At 41.3% G+C, this 18,822-nt stretch overlaps 1 protein-coding gene across 2 annotated transcripts in view; it reads right to left on the minus strand.

The window, feature by feature from the left end:
- The window catches only part of NTRK2 (neurotrophic receptor tyrosine kinase 2), a 211,545-nt gene that overhangs the window by 8,969 nt on the left and 183,754 nt on the right, over window positions 1-18,822 (minus strand). The window lies entirely within an intron of this gene.

Raw genomic sequence — 18,822 nt, forward strand, 5'->3', positions numbered from 1 at the left:
CTGCTACAGAGACGGGCTGAGAGAATTGGGCTTATTCAAGCTCAGAGAACAGAAGGCTCAGGAGGGACCTTCTTCCTGTCTTGCAACACCTAAAAAGAGCCTACGAGAAATATGGAGAATGACTTTTTATAAATGCAAGTGGTGATAGGGCACAGAGGAATAGTTTTAAACTGAAAGAGCAGAGATTTAGATTAGATATTAGACAGAAGTTCTTTACTGTGAGGGTGCTAAAGTGCTGGCACAGGCTTCCTGGAGAAGCTATGGCTGCCCCATCCCTTACAGTGTTCCAAAACAGGTTGGAAGGGGCTTTGAGCAGCCTGGTCTAGTGGAAGTTGTTCCTGCCCGTGGCAGGGGTTTGGAACTAAATGATCTTTAAGGTCTCTTCCAACCCAAACCATTCTATGATTCTGTGGTTTTTAACCATCTTTGGCAGAGAAGTCAATGACATGAAGAGTTTGAAGTAACTCACAAACACACTGAGATGCAAAAAAAGTTTACGTTTCCACCTTATAACTAACCCTTTCCATAGCCTAAACTGACATGGCCACCAAACAACTCCACACCTACATCTTGAGAGATATTTCATTAGAAAGTAAGAAAAGTTAGTCCTTTAGAAACATGAAGCCACACATACCCAGACAAAGGGCAAGTGCCATTAAAAGATGGTTGGTGGTGAGAAGTTTTGCTCTCAGCAAATATTAAACCAGCTCTAAGGTCTGCTTATCATATAGCCTCTGCTACTGGTTCTATTTGATGATTTTTTTGGCTCATTCCTTAAGCATTAATGAAAGCTGTAAACAATAAAACATGTGTCTATGTTTTTCATTATTTGTCACATCTTACATTAAGAGATTTTGAAAAAGCTATTAAAAAAAAAAAAACCGAACACTCTCCAAAGCTGCTTTTTCCATGGTTCCTTGCTACATAGCCACCAAGTATTTGTGGTACGACTCTGTGCTGAGTTTCCAATGTCATTCAGTAAATATGAAGAACACACCTCTGGAGTGGTTATGATAAATTGGCATCAAATGATAGCTCTGCAATGAACTGATTTACAACATCAGGCTTAGCTGTCTCCCTTTGCAGCCATAGCAAGACTGACTCATCAGTACTGACACCAAGAATTCGATGTACAGATAAGCACAAGCCACAGGGCTCTTTGGTGTTCTTCCCACATCATCTTGCCTGGAGCAGTGTCCATCTCTGTCCCTGAAGGCAGAAGACTTCACTGGGCAGAGCACTAATCCAGGACTCAGAAGTCCTGAGGTGTCTCTATTCCTATCATTGGCAATATCAATCAAAGTCACTTCTAATGACTCAGCATTCTTGTGAAGACAGCATTTAATGCCTTGCAAAGTATCAATTAAAGTATTTTAAGGGCTACTCTTCTTGCCAGATTGCAAGATTGTTTGCATTGCAACAAAAAGAGGATATACATGTAACACTGAGCATCACCTGTGGCATGCTGAGCATCTATCTGTGGTCCAAGAGCATCTTCAGTTTAGATTTAGATTTCAGTTCAACTACATCAAAAACACAGGTCAGAACCCGGCCAAAGCACATTTCCTTCTCTATTAATGATCAGTGGTTATTAAATCAACACTCACTCAACTCAGGAAACGTTAAGGGCTGTGCTAGGTATGCTTAAAATGAAGCAAATGTTTCAGAGCTTTCTTAAACTGAAGCTTAGGACTTTACACCACTGTTCAAAAGATGCCTGAAACAAATTGAAAGTCAGCTGTGAGTTCCGTTCGATCTTTCTTGGATTGTTGAGTCTCAGCACCCAAAGTTGGGCCACAATAGCAATTAAGACAGGTGCAGTGGCTTTTTGCCTTTTTGATGTTGCCAAACTCTCCGCAAAGCTAAGGGGTGTTTTCCAAGAAGGAAAACAGGACTACACTGAGCAAACTTTGAAGGTGCTGAATGCTTCAAATCAATGCTTTCTGTGTATGTTTTAATAAAGTATTACACAGCTCTCAGATATCATTAGCACTCTTCAGGATAAAGTTCCTGCTATGCACACTGTAATTGCAGTGCTGCTTGACACACATCATTTTAAAATGGTTGTGTGCTAAGCAGACTACAGTTGCAGGTAAATAACACTTTCATATTCCATCTAGGTAAGGTTATGACAGGTTTAAAAGCATTACAGTTTTCACTTAATGTGCTGTCACTTCAAAATCCATAGTGTAGTAAAAATGCTGCAAAAATGACCATTTTATGGAATGAAATTAGGGTACATTACCTGAAAGCAGCTGCATTATAGTGGTTCATTTTTATTTAGAATTGCCCTTCTACAGAGCCTTTATGGGACTTAACTACTTGCTTCCAAATGTCAGTTTATGAAAGCAAGCACTCCCTAGCTCAGCCATAGCCTTTTATTATGTTCACTAGTTGCTTTTACAGTCAATATTGGGCTAGAAACCAAACCAGAAAGCCTGGTGAATTAGCTTCTGCATGGTGCTGACTATTCACGCGGAGGAGGCTGCTATGCCAGATCAGTCAACTATGATATTCTCCAAAGCAGCACTTCCAAGGGGAAGCTGCCACTCCTGTTCCATGTATGAAACGTTACACTTTCAAAAGTACAATGTCATTCCACTTGTCACCACTTTCAGCACTCATCTTTAAATGAATTTAGCACTCTGAAAGGTGACAGATAAGCTGACCCTGAACATAGTTTTCATCTATTTGCAAACATCAAGCTTTAAGAACTGTAGAAGCACCATGTCTTAGCCTCTGTGCACTTTCTGGATTCATATGTTCCATACCCTGCTTCATAGGCACTAGAAAATGCTGAAGTTTGTCAAATGCAGAAATTTCCATTTTAAGAAGGAAACCAGGCCAGTAGTAAAAAATTCTGCCAAATCATAGAATAGTTAGGGTTGGAAAGGACCTTAGGATCATCAAGTTCTAACCCCCTGCCATGGACAGGGACACCTCACTCTAAACCATGTCACCCAAGGCTCTGTCCAAACTGGCCTTAAACGCTGCCAGGGATGGAGCATTCACAACCTCCTTGGGCAACCTATTCCAGTGCCTCACCACCCTAACAGGAAAGAATTTCCTCCTTATAGCCAATCTAAACTTCCCCTGTTTAAGTTTGAACCCATTACCCCTTGCCCTATCATTACAGTCCCTAATGAAGAGTCCATCCCCAGCATCCCTATAGCCTCCTTCAGATCCTGGAAGGCTGCTATGAGGTCTCCATGCAGCCTTCTCTTCTCCAGGCTGAACAGCCCCAACTTTCTCAGCCGATCTTCATATGGGAGGTGCTCCAGTCCCCTGATCATCCTCATGGTCCTCCTCTGGAACTTGTTCCAACAGTTCCATGTCCTTTTTATGTTGAGAACACCAGAACTGCACACAATACTCCAGGTGAGGTATCACGAGAGCAAAGGGGCAGGATCACCTCATTGGACCTGCTGGTCATGCTCCTTTTGATGCAGCCCAGGATACAGTTGGCCTTCTGGGCTGCGAGCGTACACTGCGGGCTCATGTTCATTTTCTCATTGACCAGCACCCCCAGGTCCTTCTCTGCAGGGCTGCTCTGAATCTCTTCTCTGCCCAGCCTGTAGCTCTGCCTGGGATTGCTCCGACCCAGGTGTAAAAAGTTGATGATTGTTGGCCCAGAGTGTGCACACTACATCCATTTATCCATCCATCCATTCTTCCATCCATCCATCCATCCACCCATCCATCCATCCATCCATCCATCCATCCATCCATCCATCCATCCATCCATCTCAATATAAACCCAGCTTTCTTGCACGTTAGTATTACTGCTACGGAGAAGAGCCTTCAGCTAATTGGCATCAGGTACGCAAATATTGCAATTTCCCTATGCCAATTAAAAATGCATCTGTCAGTACCCTGCCCTGATCACTGTTTCAACTTCTACTGCCTAGGTGACATGCAAACACAAAGCCCTTTTGCCCAATGTTTGTAATCAAATAGGTATGCTCTGTTAAATCTCCTTACATTCATCAAATGAAGCCTTGTGCTCCAGCTAGGAACAGGAGGCTGTGGGTGGAGCTGAGGGAAGTCAACCTACAGAGTTATGAGGAAACAGGCTGCATGTGAGACTACACAGATAAGACGCAAGTCAAGATCTGGGAAGAGCACAAGAAATAAAGTTGTTAGATGACCACTGAATCAATTCACACCAAGTTTATGCCTTACTCTTTTATACAATTGAAGGGGGAGGGCTGAATTGATTGGCCACACTTTCGTGAGCTGCAACTTGCTCTCACCATAGCAACACTGTGGTGCTGAGGGCATGTGTGCTAACTTTGATTGCGTTAATGTTCTTCATAGTACCTAGTATGAGGCTGTATTTTGGATTTGTGCTGACAACAGTGTGATAACTCCGGGGTATTTTAATTACTGCTGAGCAGATGTTTATGCAGAGTCAGGGCCTTTTCTGCCTCTCACCCCACCAGTGAGCAGACTGGGGGTGCATGAGGAGTTGAGAGGGGACACAGCCAGGACCACTGACCCCAACTAACCCAAAGGATATCCCATACCATATGATGTCATGTTCAACAATAAAAGCTGTGGGAAGAAGAAGGAAAGTGGGACATTTGGAGTGATGGTGTTTATTCTGCCAAGTAACCACTACTTAAGATGAAGCCCTGCTGTCCTGGAGATGCTGAACACCTGCCTGCTGATGGGAAGTGGTGAATAATATCCTTGTTTTGTTTTGCTTGTATGTGCAGATTTTGCTTTACCTGTTAAACTGTCTTTATCTCAAACCATGAATTCTCTCACTTTTACCCTTGCGATTCTCTTCCCCATTCCACTGGCAGGGGAAGGGCTGTGTGGGGCTTAGCTGCTGGCAGGGGTTAAACCATGACATTCCATTCTGGTGCCCAACAGGGGACTCAAAGGGTTCAAGTTAAAAACAGATTTGACTGCAATGTGCTACATCAAATTTATAGCTGTTATTGCTGTTTAGCTATTAATTGGCGGGCTCCTGTGCTTGCCATGGGGCTTGCTTATCTTCCTTTGTACAAATCCTGTGCTTATTAGTGGCTGGTTTTAATTTTTCCCCTTTTTGTAGTGCTGTACTGCTTATCATCTTACTCTGTTGAGCCTGGGAACTTTTTTTTTGCTAGCAGCAATGGCCATTTGCCTGGGCTGGCAAATGGCCAGGACATTGCTGCTATTTCTGTGCTGCAGTACTGGAGAGGCTGGAAATTCAGTCAAAGGGACTATGACCCATGGATGAATCTATACAGGAGCACGATACCCTGAATCATCTGTGGTCATGGTTATGTTTCTACCAGAACAGGTCTAGCTCTGAAGGGGTCATGACCCAAATGTTGCAGCAGGTACACCTTGAAGCATCAGCGACTGTGCATGAGGCCATGCTGGAGCAGGTGTACCACACTGGAACAGATACACCCCAAAGCAACTGTGGCTGTTGGCAAGTCTATGCTGCAGCCTCTATACTGCTGAAGAGACTGTGGCTCACAGATAAAGCTTCACTTGGAACAGACACACTCCTAAGGACTGCAGTCTTTGGATAAGAACACGGGCAAGGGGAGGAGTTCATTGCGATGTTAAATACAATGCTCTGGTCCAAAGGGACAAGGGATGTAGATTGTAATGGAAATACCTTTAAACTGTTGTAATGCAGGATTGGAGTTTCATGTTGCAGGAATTCCTATGGCAGGTACCACTTGCTACTAGTCATTGCAACGTTAAACCCAATAATCTGGACTAAAGGGGCCAAGACTGGAGAATGTAACACATATACCTTTAAATTGTTGTAACCCATGATTTCAGTCACATACTAGAAGAATTACTATAGCAGAAACCACATGAACCAATGGAAGATTAACCTTATGAGAAGCAGTGAAAATGCAATAGTGACCTGACAAGAGCTGGCTTTGGTACCCTGTAACTCCACACAACAAAATCTCTCCTGTCTTGTTATACCACCATAGAATCATAGAATCATAGAATAGTTAGGGTTGGAAAGGACCTTAACTATCAAGTTCCAACCCCCCTGCCATGGGCAGGGACACCTCGCTCTAAACCATACCACCCAAAGCCTCGTCCAACCTGGCCTTGAACACTGCCAGGGATGGAGCATTCACAACCTCCTTGGGCAACCTATTCCAGTGCCTCACCACCCTAACAGCAAAGAATTTCCTCCTTATAGCCAATCTAAACTTCCCCTGTTTAAGTTTGAACCCATTACCCCTTGCCCTATCATTACAGTCCCTAATGAAGAGTCCATCCCCAGCATCCCTGTAGGCCCCCTTCAGATATTGGAAGGCTGCTATGAGGTCTCCATGCAGCCTTCTCCAGGCTGAACAGTCCCAACTTTCTCAGCCGATCTTCATATGGGAGGTGCTCCAGTCCCCTGATCATTCTCATGGCCCTCCTCTGGACTTGTTCCAACAGATCCACGTCCTTTTTATGTTGAGGACACCAGAACTGCACACAATACTCCAAGTGAGGTCTCACAAGAGCAGAATAAAGGGGCAGGATCACCTCATTGGACCTGCTGGTCACGCTCCTTTTGATGCAGCCCAGGATGCGCTTGGCTTTCTGGCTGCAAGCGCACACTGCCGGCTCATGTTCATTTTCTCATCGACCAGCACCCCGAAGTCCTTCTCTGAAGGGCTGATCTGAATCGCTTCTCTGCCCAACCTGTAGCTGTGCCTGGGATTGCTCCAACCCAGGTGTAGGACCTTGCACTTGGCATGGTTAAACTTCATGAGGTTGGCATAAGCCCACCTCAGAAGCATGTCAACCGAACCACACAGCTTGGTGTCATCGGCAAACTTGCTGAGGGCGCACTCAACCCCTCTGTCCATGTCAGTGATGAAGATGTTAAACAAGATCAGTCCCAACACCGATCCCTGAGGGACACCACTCGTTACAGGTCTCCAGCCGGACATAACAGGTGGAGCCCAAAGTAATTGACTAAATACTCAGTGGACATTTTGTGGATGCATGTGGACATTTTGCAGACATTTTACAGGGGTGTTCCATAGGAATGGGAATGATACCTGTGTAATACCCCTAAGGATGGAAAGGGGAGTTGTAGGTAATGAGAATGTATTAGGCAGTACTGGACCTGAGCTTAATGTAAATAATACATAATAGGGGTTGGACAATGTGCTGGTTTTGGCTGCGATAGAGTTAATGTTCTTCATCGTACCTAGTATGAGGCTATGCTTAGGGTCTGTGCTGGAAACACTGTTGATAACTCAGGGATGTTTTAGTTACTGCTGAGCAGTGCTTGCACAGCGTCAAGGGCTTTTCTGCTCCTCACCCCAAACCACCAGCGAGTAGGCTGGGGATGCACAGGGAGTTGGGAGGGTACGCAGCCAGGAGATCTGAAATGGAATATCCCATGCAATGTCATGCTCAGCAATAGGAGCAGGGGAAGAAGAACAAAGGTGGGACTTTGGAGTGATAGTGTTTGTTTTCCCAAGTCACCATTATGTGAAATGGAGCCCTGCTCTCCTGGAGATGTCTGAACACCTGCCTGCTGATGTGAGGTGGTGAATGAATCCTTCGTTTTGTTCTGCTTGTGTGCACAGCTTTTACTGTACCTGTTAAGCTGTCTTAATCTCAACCCATGAGTTTTTGTACTTTTATGATTCTTTACCCCATCCCACTGGAGATGGAGGGAGTGGCTCTGTGGGACTTAGTTGCTGGAGGGTGCTAAACCACAAGAATATGAACAGGGGTTTGGAGCTCCAGAGCCACACCATAGGATGCTGCATGGATGGGACAGGGACTAGCTGAAACAGGGTGTGTATTCCTGATGAATGGTGGTGGCCATGTTTGGAGAGGCTCCAGCACTCCTGGAGAGGATGTCAAATCCAACCCCTAGTTTTTGCAGGCATTTCATTACATAACCATTTCCCCCTTTCTTTTTAGATTTCTGCCTTTAAGTAGTTGATTGCTCTGAATTCATGCAGTAAAAAGCACAGCAACCAACTGCACATCCTTGGAAGAGAGACTTCCTCATTTATGTTCAATGTTCCCAGGTTCCCACGGTTCCTACAGAGTGACATTGCAGTAATGTCTCACAGTGCTTTGCATATTCTCTAAAGACTAGTAATGCTTTTTCTGCCAACAGGATAAAAGTAATCTTTTTACTTTGCGAGCCCAGTGAACCTGAATGACTGACCCACGAGTTCCAGCCCTGATCTTGCCCAGTGGCGTGACTGGCTTGAGTGCTGCATCTCTCCAGAGCCCTGCTGATCTCAGACCTTTTGCAGTTCAGGGTGTCAGTCTTGGAAGCATCAGCATAGTTCAGCATATGCTTAAATTAACTTTTCTATGACAAGTATATACTCAGTCTCTTTAACACATCTGGATCTTAGTTTGTCAAACTGGAATGGAGCTATACCTTTTGATTCATTTGTTCCGCCTCTCCTAAAAGAGCATCCTGTATACTTGCAGGGTTACAGCATTTCAGGGTAGTTTTTGCTGTTTATGTTTTGGCCTTCTGACTTATTTTCCCATCTCAGGATGATATAACTGCAAAGAAATGTTCTTTGCAAAAATTATCATGTCTTATTGCTAAAACTGAAAACCTCTCCTCTCTTGGTGAACATCTGCTCTTTCCCCCCTCATAAAATGTTGGCAAATACTCTTCTCAGCACAAGAAAAAAAATCAATAATTGTTGTTTTCATTTCTTCAATGCCCTGGCCTTGCAGACAAAGTCAATGTCTCCTCTTAAAATATCATCAGTCCTGCCATGTCCACTTGCTGAAAAGCAATACATCATTTTTACAGTCATAACAAGACATACCACTCTAGCACGAGGTTACTGAATTATGAATAAGGCAGATTATTAGCCAACAGCTAAAGATGTGTCCTTTCATTTTCGCTTTTAACCCTGTTTTAGTTCATCTTTATTCAAAGGGGCCTACATCTAGAGTTCTTAATTAATTCCACCAGTGGTCTTGTCAGAAAAGTAAAACAATATCTAGAACAAAATCTATTACACTTTAAATTTTCTCTTTACTTGTGCAGCATCAGTTCAATATTGTGTGTCAGGTTTGTGTCACTGGAGATAAAATTCTTCTTATTAGTTCCTATGAAAGCATGAGCAGTGTGGAGATCAAACAGTTTCACGTAATGCAAGAACCAGAAGACAACATAAGGAATTTGCCATTGACAAGTTCATAACAAACAGAGTAACCATGTCACATAACATACAATTGCTTGTGGAACTCATTGCCACAAGATACTGCTAACCCCTAGGGTTACTTGAGATCAGAAAGTGATTAAACACGCTCATGGAGGATAAAATCTGACAAGGACTATCAAAAACAAAGATACTATCTCTGGTCCAGGAACAACTGAGCTCCAGGGCGCTGGAGGCAAAGAAAGTACATGAGGGAAATATTAATATATGCTTTATATGCTTAAGTTGTTTTCATGCTATGCTGCAGGCACTGGTTTCTCACTGGTGACAGGTTCCTGGACTAGAAGGGCCTTTGGAGAAGTTATTTCTACGTTCCTATGTAGATGGGCCACACATTGCAATATACAGTTCTTACCAAACTTCCCAGCAATTCTTATGGAGATCTAGACATAATTCTGCCAAAAGGGTAGAATGGAGAGATACCACGGGAAATTAAAATAGGTGAAGGAGCTAATGTATCTTACAATTCAGCATCTTTCAAAGGTCTTTTCAAATGCTAAGTTGAAAGGATATAGAAACTGTGTCTATTGTTGTTTTTTACACAACATAGTATCATACTGGGTCAGCCACATGTACAGGATAATTAATAAACTGTAGTAGTTACTGCATTACAGAGCACTTACTCTTCCATGAAAGGAAGATGAAGTGCCCTGGAGGTAAGATCAGATGAGTGCTATAAAGAAGGAGATACCATTCACATCTCTGATTAAAATAAATGTCTCCTGTCACAGGGGCAGAAGGAAAGCTAACTGAATAGAAATCTGCAGCACTGAAAAGTAGTGGATTACAGCTCTTCAGTGTCCCAGAATGAAGTTTGTATGAATGATAAAAAGAAGTCTGTTCCTTTAAAATAACATTCATTTTACTTTAAAATGAGAAAATTTTCTAATGTTAAGCTATAAATGATAATCTAAGTTAAAAGAATCAGAGGTATACTGTACAAATTGAAAAGAAAGACAACTTCAAAAGTGTATTTCAACAAATTCATGGGACATTTAGATCTGCTTCTGAAGGTGAGAATTCAGGATGCTGGTGAAAAAAGCAGGAAGTTGGGATTACTGTAAACCAGAGCAGACTTGGCACATTGAAAGAAATGGCTTCTACTTTCTAAAAAACCTATTATTCTCCTAATGTGCCATATCAAATTATGCCATACCATACAGTTACTGATCACTCCAGCAGCAAAACTTGGCAACTCAGAATATTGAGCTCATGTGAAGTCCTAGATTTTGCTTTACAAAAAGTTGTCACTGTATCACTTGTATCCTACCACTATTTCCATATCTAAGTGTCTGTCTGCTGGTTGTACCTGTGGATGAAAAGAAGCATCAGATACCAGCAGACAAGCAGGTGAAACAATTCATGTTAAATAGTCACAGGCTCTGGGATGATCATCTACTGTGTCCAAGTCAACAGCAAAACAATTTTGCAAAGCTCTATTAAAGGAACTATTGCTACCTCTTTTCTGATTTTCAAAGCAAACAGTTTACAAAATATCGAATTCCACTTTTATATTAATCCCAAATAGCCTGGGCTACCAGGGTCAAGGAGGTCTTTTAAAAAAACCCTTTGATACGCATTGGGAAACTGGCCTCTACAAGTCTATATCACAGCTGAAATCCTAACTTCTGATTGCTTTTTTAAATAGGGGGGTTGATGTGCGGTGTGGTGATACGCTAGCTGAACTGCACACTCAGTATGAACAAGGAGCAATTACTCAAGGGCAGGCTCTGAAAGCCAAGTACCATACCACATAAGCCAGTTTGTATTCACTGGGAAATCTTCACTCGACGTCAAGTCTAAAGCTGTTTATCAAATACTAGAGACTACAACCTTTTCCCATATTTTACGGAAAACCACATTTTTTTTCAGATTTACTGTAGGTTAACATAGCATGTCTGGCTCTATTGGTCATGTCAAATGACATCACAGGAAAAGAGGGGAGCAGCAGAGGCTTGTAGATTTACTTCTCCCTTCTGAGCCACAAAAGTTTATCTATAATGTACACAGCATGTAAGTACCACAATTTTTAGTTGAAATGTCTCAGATATTCCAGTTCTTTGAATCTGGTTAGATAGCCTCTCCCCTTCTCCCCCAGATGCTAATAAACAGGGCAATGGAAAGGTCCTTTGCTTATTTTCCTTCTTTTCTGCAGTCTCGATGATGTTTTATGCTTCTCACTTTTCCTGGTCCATAATTTGTTTACATAAACTAGAAAACATGAGAAAAGTTTCACTAAAATAGAACAGAAAAAAAATCTGTTGTTTTACTTCCATGAATTCTAGTTTTGTCTCCTAACTTGTACCATGACATCATTCTGTGAGTTGAAACAGGTATTTGTTTTGAAATGTGGCACCATCAAGTAACACACAAATATGATCATTAAAAATACCAGTAACTGTTATTGCCAAAGAAAAAAAATAGTTAAAAATTACCCATTCCTGGAGCTTGCAAAAACTAAATTGTTCTTATCAAATTCATATGTAGAATTTGATAACAAGCCATGATTAATGTATTGTTCTTGGACACAAGAGTCAAAGTGTGGCCCAAGCCATGATGAAATCATTGTGTAGCTCTTGGCTAAATTTTGTCACTGCTGTAAAGGGTGAATTTACACCAGCAGAGGGCTTGGAACCACAAATTTGGTTTGAGGTTTTATATTGGGGCTTTTTCTTCTTTCTTTTCAGTGCCTGTCTCTACCCCTCAGCACTGTCGTTTTCCATTTGGAAACATTACACTGTGTTGTTTATGCAGTAGTTCCTGGAATTCATGACTGTGTTTGTTTAATACCAACAGTGAGCTGTAAAATATACCTGTGATGCTGAGGTATCTTTCCTTCTGCTTCAAAAACGAGGCCAGATAAACTCTTGACATGCAAGCATTTACAGAAAGTGTCCGTCTAGTAAGAAATGCCCCCCCCTAAAATTTTCCTGGGTGGATCTATTCCCTGGTGGCATGTCATCAGAATGGCAGTTTGGCTTTCTGACATAAAGCCTGTTGAACATGCTTATTACTAGGCAATCCTGGGGAACAGAGGAAAAGCACAGCAATCTTTGAAAGGATTTAGGACTCTGAATCAGCACTGTTGCATTTCAGGTAAACAGTCTCCAAAGATTTAATAGATACAGATTTCCGTGTCACACCATGGATTCTGCAAGATACTCTTCACATCCTTCACCAAATGCTAGTGGTGTGTGGACAAAGGAGAAGAAGTGAGTGGGAAAGAAACCCACAACTACACCAACTCTCCCTGCATTTCTAGAACACATTTTCCAGTTCCCCAAGGGAGCATTCTGGAAAATCTTCTACCTCCTCCAAGGATGAAGCTACTCCTTACTGTAACTATGCAGCTCTGAGGTGCTTCCTTCCTCTTGCGTGCTCACCTTCTTCTCTGGATGAATAAAAAACGTATGGAACATTGAGTCCTCTACTTGTTGCAATGCTGTAATACTATAATTAATTCAAAATCAGTGCATGAAGGTAATTCTAGTTTCACTGCTCAAACAAAAATAAGATCTGCAGCAAAACGAGAACTCAAAAGGTTAGATGCTCACTTTGGGGGGTTTGTTTGTTGGTGGGTTTTTTTAAGCAGGTTGAAATTTTACATCAAGAAGTTAGGGCAGTAATTTTTTATCTTTTTTTTAAGATCTCTTATTGTTAAAAGTACAGGTCAACTGTATGATCTTCAATATAAATCTTACATGCAGCATTCTCAGACTTCCAAGTTGCCTAGATGCAAGGAGGCAAAATAAGCCAAGTGGGAAATGAATGTCTTGTATTGTTAAGACAACATATTTCAATTTTTTGCAGGGGCGGAGGTGTTCTGAGAGTTTTGACAGGCCCGATGTTTTGGACAGTTCGGGAATACTTCAGGCTAGGAGTCCACATCAATTTCTGTGAAAATCTGGTACTAAACAAGTCATATTGAAATTAGGCTGGCAGTAGTTTTTTGACTTATGCTTCTATAATGCCTAGGTGAATGAAATCCTGATCTACACGAGGCTCCTACACACCCTTGCAGTACATATACATAATAATAACATTTTTCCTAGCCACTTGAAAAAAATTACAAATGGGCTCATCATAAGAGCTGCACTTTAACTTGGTTATATGGCAGTGGTTTCTACAGTCCTAATACTATTCATAATTCTGTATTTCAGAGTGTTTTCTATCTGCTTCAGGTGAAAACTTTTGAAATATTGCTCCATAAAGTCTGCATTTCCTTTTAAAGTTATGTCCCTTTAAAAAATCTTTTGGACATGTTTAGGGTGATCCACACAGAGTATTCTCAAATGCACTTGATGTTATTAAAATGTTATGTGTTTCAGGCCTTAGTATACAGTTATCTTTGTTTTCTTGCCAGACAAATCTATTATTCTTTCTGTGTATTAAGCTGTCACTTTCACCTAACCCTGTATCCTGGCCTTCACGGTTATTTACACTGAGAAAATCCCTGAATCTTGTATCCATTAGGATAGTTTCATTTTATGGTTCATTGTGGCCCACAGGAAGGGGATGGTTCTGGCCTTCCGTTAGCTTTGACCCCGTACTTAGGCTGCAGTCCAATTTTATTTTCCTTTCCTCTCTACTAGATAGGAGTTCCCCTCCAAGACACTTCAGTCATCAGCCTAGCTAAGAAGCTTTTGTTAACAAAAAACAGATGCATGACTAAGTTCTCTCCTGAAAGGAACTTCCTCCTGCCATAATGATTTTGGATTTAGAACCCATTCTCAATGAGTCAACACGGGTCAACAGACCCATTCTTAGTGAATGCCCCAGCCTTCCATGATATCTTAAGTGAGTGTTTATACAGGTCTTACGTTCATTTTACCAGTTGGCTTATCAATGGCTAGCTAACACTGTCAAAAGAGAGCACCTTGCTAGCATGATGATTCCATATGAATCCTGACATTTTAAATTAACGTTCCCTATGTTGCTGAACTGTGTATTTGATCTCTTTAATTTGCTTTTCTATCCTTTTGAAGGCTTTACATACTTATCCCTGTATGAGTGATTTGGTATTCTACTGCAAGAACCATAAACTAGCTAGTGAAGAAACAGGATTAAAGGAAAATCAGAAGACTCCAGCATGAAATGTGTGCCACTTAATTTTGACATGTTACTTACATCTAGTCACATAGAATAATACTTATAGCATGGTAGTAAATGCCCTAGTGTGTGGTGTCCATGCCCATGGCAGGGGTTTGGAACTAGATGATCTTAAGGTGCTTTCCAACCCTAACTATCACAGAATCCCAAGGGTTGGAAGGGACCTCAAGAGACCATCTGGTCCAACCCCCCTGCAAGAGCAGGGTAACCTAGAGTACATCACACAGGAACTTGTCCAGGCAGGCCTTGGATATCTCCAGTGTGGGAGACTACACAACCCCCCTGGGCAACCTGTTCCAGTGCTCTGTCACTCTCACAGTAAAGAAGTTTTTCCTGATGTTAACATGGAACCTTCTATGCTCCAGTTTACACCCATTGCCCCTTGTCCTATCACTGGATATCACTGAAAAAAACCTAGCTCCATCATCCTGACACCCACCTGTTACATATTTGTAAACACTGATGAGGTCACCCCTCAGTCTCCTCTTCTCCAAGCTGAAGAGACCCAGCTCCTTCAGCCTCTCCTCATAAGGGAGGTGCTCCACTCCCGTAACTATCCTATGATTTTATTTAGATTGTACTGGGATCTCACTGTTATGGCCAGTATGAGACCTTTGCTAGAAAGCAAGAGGTGTCTCCAGTTTTCTGCAAGAACTGTTGAGCTAGGGAAGTAGTTAAATGGGAGTTATTCATCTGAAACCCCAAAATAATGCCACATCTACTTTCTCTGCCTGTTTTGAAAAGGTAACTGTGAGTATCGTATGTGAGCTAGAGACCATGCTTATATCAGACAGGAATTAAGTTTGACAAATTCTGAACAAAATTCGATCCAACTTCTCACTCTTTAAGGTCAGACAGCTACCCAACATCCATGTCTCCCTGTGACAGGTGTGACACAATAATGGCAGAAGGAAGTTATTGCCTCCAAGCCTGTCTTGGCCCTAGACAAAGTAGGGGAAAACTTTCCCTGTCAAACAAACTGAATATGGGTTACTTCCCCTGATGAGCACTTATTCAAATAAGGACCTCTTTAGGCTCAGCAGCAACACTTTAATGCAGAAGCATCTACTGAGCAAAACAACACAACAGCATAGACCCACGATATGGGGAAAGGAATCAAGAAAATACAAACAGAAGAGAAAAGAGGATGAGGGGTTGGGAGGAGCACAGAAAGTGAACAGGAGCTGAGAAAAAAGCAAAATAGTCACAAGCATAGACCAGGACATGCAGGAACGTATGACCAGTCAACCTCTACCTATTGTATCTCCAGTAAGAAAGCACACAGACATGTGAGCACCATGTCCTACATAACCCTCTTACTTACTGCACTCAGTCCCCTTATGGATGGGCTGAAGCCAGAGAAGACTCTTTCAGCCCCAGTCTTTCATGTGCCTTTCAGTTATTTTGGTAAATACCCAGTAACGTTAACAGCCTCCTGTGTAAAAGGGCCTATAGTCAAAACACTGCCACGTTATGAGAAGTCTCAACCCTTCTCTGCTTCTGGGAAAGAATGCAATATTCAAAATGACACTGATGAAAATAACACAATATTCAGATAATAAATGTTATCTCACCTTTCCAGCATCTAGGACACAAAAATGCAGCATCCTTCTCATTTGGTTTTTCTCCATAAGAGAGGGGTAGGGAGCAAATGAGTAATGCAGAAATGGAACCTTCTCTAAGAAAACAGAGAGACAGGTTTCTCCTGCCCTGAAGGACCCCACAGGCCCTTACTGGTAGGAGAGAAGGCAACTGCTACTGACTCCTGGGGGATTTCACAGGTTGTGAGCAGCTGTCAGAAAGCCCTGATGAAACTGTGCTTTCCATCTGTCACCACCAGAAATATGGCTTTCCCTGGAGGTAGGGAGCACAGTCTCTCTGGGAGAGCCTGTGGACGCTCCTTAGGTGAAACTCAGGCAGAGGTTTGAAGAAAGACCTATAGCGTGCAGACTGACCCCAGATTTCAAGGGGTCATGGGATTATGTCTGCCACCACAGGGAGCTCCCTCCAAAACAGTTAATGCATTCGTGTTCTGTCTTGCAGGAGAGTACAAGTTTTGGTCATCCTGCATTTGTACCAGACGTTTCTTCTTCAACCTCTAACACTGGGTCAATGATTCTTTACTATTCCTATCCATGTCCTTGTTGTCTGAGAAGCCTAAATTGAAACACACAACTGGAAAGTTCAGCACCTGTAAATATCTTTATTATTTCTGTCCAAGGCTTATATTCCATGATTATGCTTTAGCATAAGGCTGAAATTAATCTCCGTGGGGCCATGCCAAGGCCATGCTGTAGAAGTTGCTCATGATGCTCTCAGCTGGAGGGCAAGGGAATAACTCCTATACACTTTCTGCTGATTATTAGGACTGGGATGGATGTCAATCACTATAACATATTTGCCACAAATTCATCTCCAGAATAACTAATTTTAGCATGGTATAATAATGGTAAAATATTATCATTAATATTATCCATATTTTTGCTATTAAAGATATTAAAATGTAATACTTGATGTATACTATAATATACTATCACCATGATAATGCTATAAAATATATAATATACTATGATAATACTATAAAATACTATCACTATTAATATTAATTATAAGAATAACTAAGAAAGTGAAAAATGCGCTAACGTAAATTACAGCTAAAGGTGCATCTGTAAGCATGAGATGGCATACAGGTTCTAGAATTTAACCTTTTTGTACTGTTTGAAAGAAATGGATAATATTTTTATATAGTGCAATACTAGTCAGAAGTAGTCCATGTGGAACTGAGACCTAGAATTTTTTTGTTCTCTATTGCTAATATAAGGAAGAGAGAATAATTACCTCTGTAAAGGAAGAAATGTTTGTTATATTTAGTCTAAAGACTGATAGAAGAATCACAGTAACTTTTGACTTTTTTATCATGTTAATACATTGTGGTTCATATATATCAGAAGCGTGTGAGGATGAGATAAACAGAATAAAACTCACCAAGGCAGGAGAAATGTTCACCTTTTACTTCTGGACTGAAAACATCTCCCTTTAAACTTCTCTTACCCAAGAAATCCAAACTGATTTATGCAAACTTCTCCCTAGGCTACCTACAGTAGCCTTGTTAGTCTAGACAATGAAATCACAGTGGTCAAAAAGCAGTTCTGATCTTTGTGGGAATTATTGATATTTTGAAATGCTTTTGATTCTGTATCAAGGAAAAGTACTGAACATTTTCAAAAATGAAATATTTGGAGCAGTTTTGAGAAAGAAATTGCGAAACAAAAAAATATTGGCATTTTCCAGCAAAACAAAACAGACAGATGCTCCCCAAAGATTTCAGTTTGAACAGAAATTTAAACCAGTGTCCTCAGATAATGAAAAAGAAAAAAAAGTGACTGCTACTCAATTTAGGTCACATATTCTACATGGTTTTTGGTATTACACATTCTCCAAACTGGTTCTGAAGTGAAACAAAGACCATCAGAGGTCTGTTAAGAAAAATCTCAACATTGTCTGCTGCTGGAGGGCTGGAGGGAATTTTATGTATGTAGAGGGTAACTTGCTACAGAGAGTGGCACCTCCTTGAGTATGAGGAAGCCTAACCCTGAGGTGATTCCCAGTGTGCTTCAGGCACTGGGTGCTCTGGCACACTGACAGGTTGGCAGGGCCATGATGAGCAGCCCAATGCAATACCAGTACTCTTTAAATTATTTCAATTATCACTTCTAGGAGTAATTCCTGAAGGAATTATTCCCCTGCTTGAAACTGCTCCATGTATAACTTAGATACTCAAGATATACACTGACAGAAGGCACATGTTACAGAGAATGTACAAAAGATCAATAAACTGTCTTAAAACAACTGGATCCCAGATAAAGCACTGGAACATGCTATAGGGAACAAAGATATATTGGGAAGGAAATGGATTATCTTACAACCTAAACAGAAACAAGCCACAACAAACAGATTAATAGGCAAATCCCCCTGAATTTTCTCTAGGCAAATTCTTTCCATGAACAGTGAAATGGTGGAAGAAAGTGATTAGCAGTTGTTAAAAAGAAAATAAAAATCTGAAATAGCAGCAGCAAGGTCAAATTAGAGCACTTAGAATGTTTTCCTTTTAGAGATTAAATATTTTAGCACATCTATATTGCAACAGAATTAATCCCCCTAACAAACTCTGACTGTCACACTGCGTTGTTTATTCAGAAATACCGCAAAACATTTATAGCTCTTCTACAACTCCATAAAATACATGCAGCTTTTACTGAAATCGGGTCAGCCCAAGATAAAATATTGTAACCACTTAACAGAACAGAAAAATAAATAAATAAATAAATAAATAAACACAAAGAAAGAAAAAAAAACCCAAACACACACACAAAAAAAAAACCTCACCAAAATTTACAAAAAATACCCACCAAACACCAAAAAAGATTAGGCCTAGAAACGAGAAATGAAGAAAAAGACTATGTCCAGCAGAAACTGGATGCTCTACAGGAGGGGGCAGCATGTTTCTCAGCATCACAACCAGAATCTA

This window comes from Neopsephotus bourkii, unplaced genomic scaffold (genome assembly GCF_033783945.1).
Source record: "Neopsephotus bourkii isolate Nb327-2 ecotype Australia unplaced genomic scaffold, CSIRO-AGI_Nbou_v1 NB_1831, whole genome shotgun sequence".
In the NCBI taxonomy this organism is placed as follows: domain Eukaryota; kingdom Metazoa; phylum Chordata; class Aves; order Psittaciformes; family Psittacidae; genus Neopsephotus; species Neopsephotus bourkii.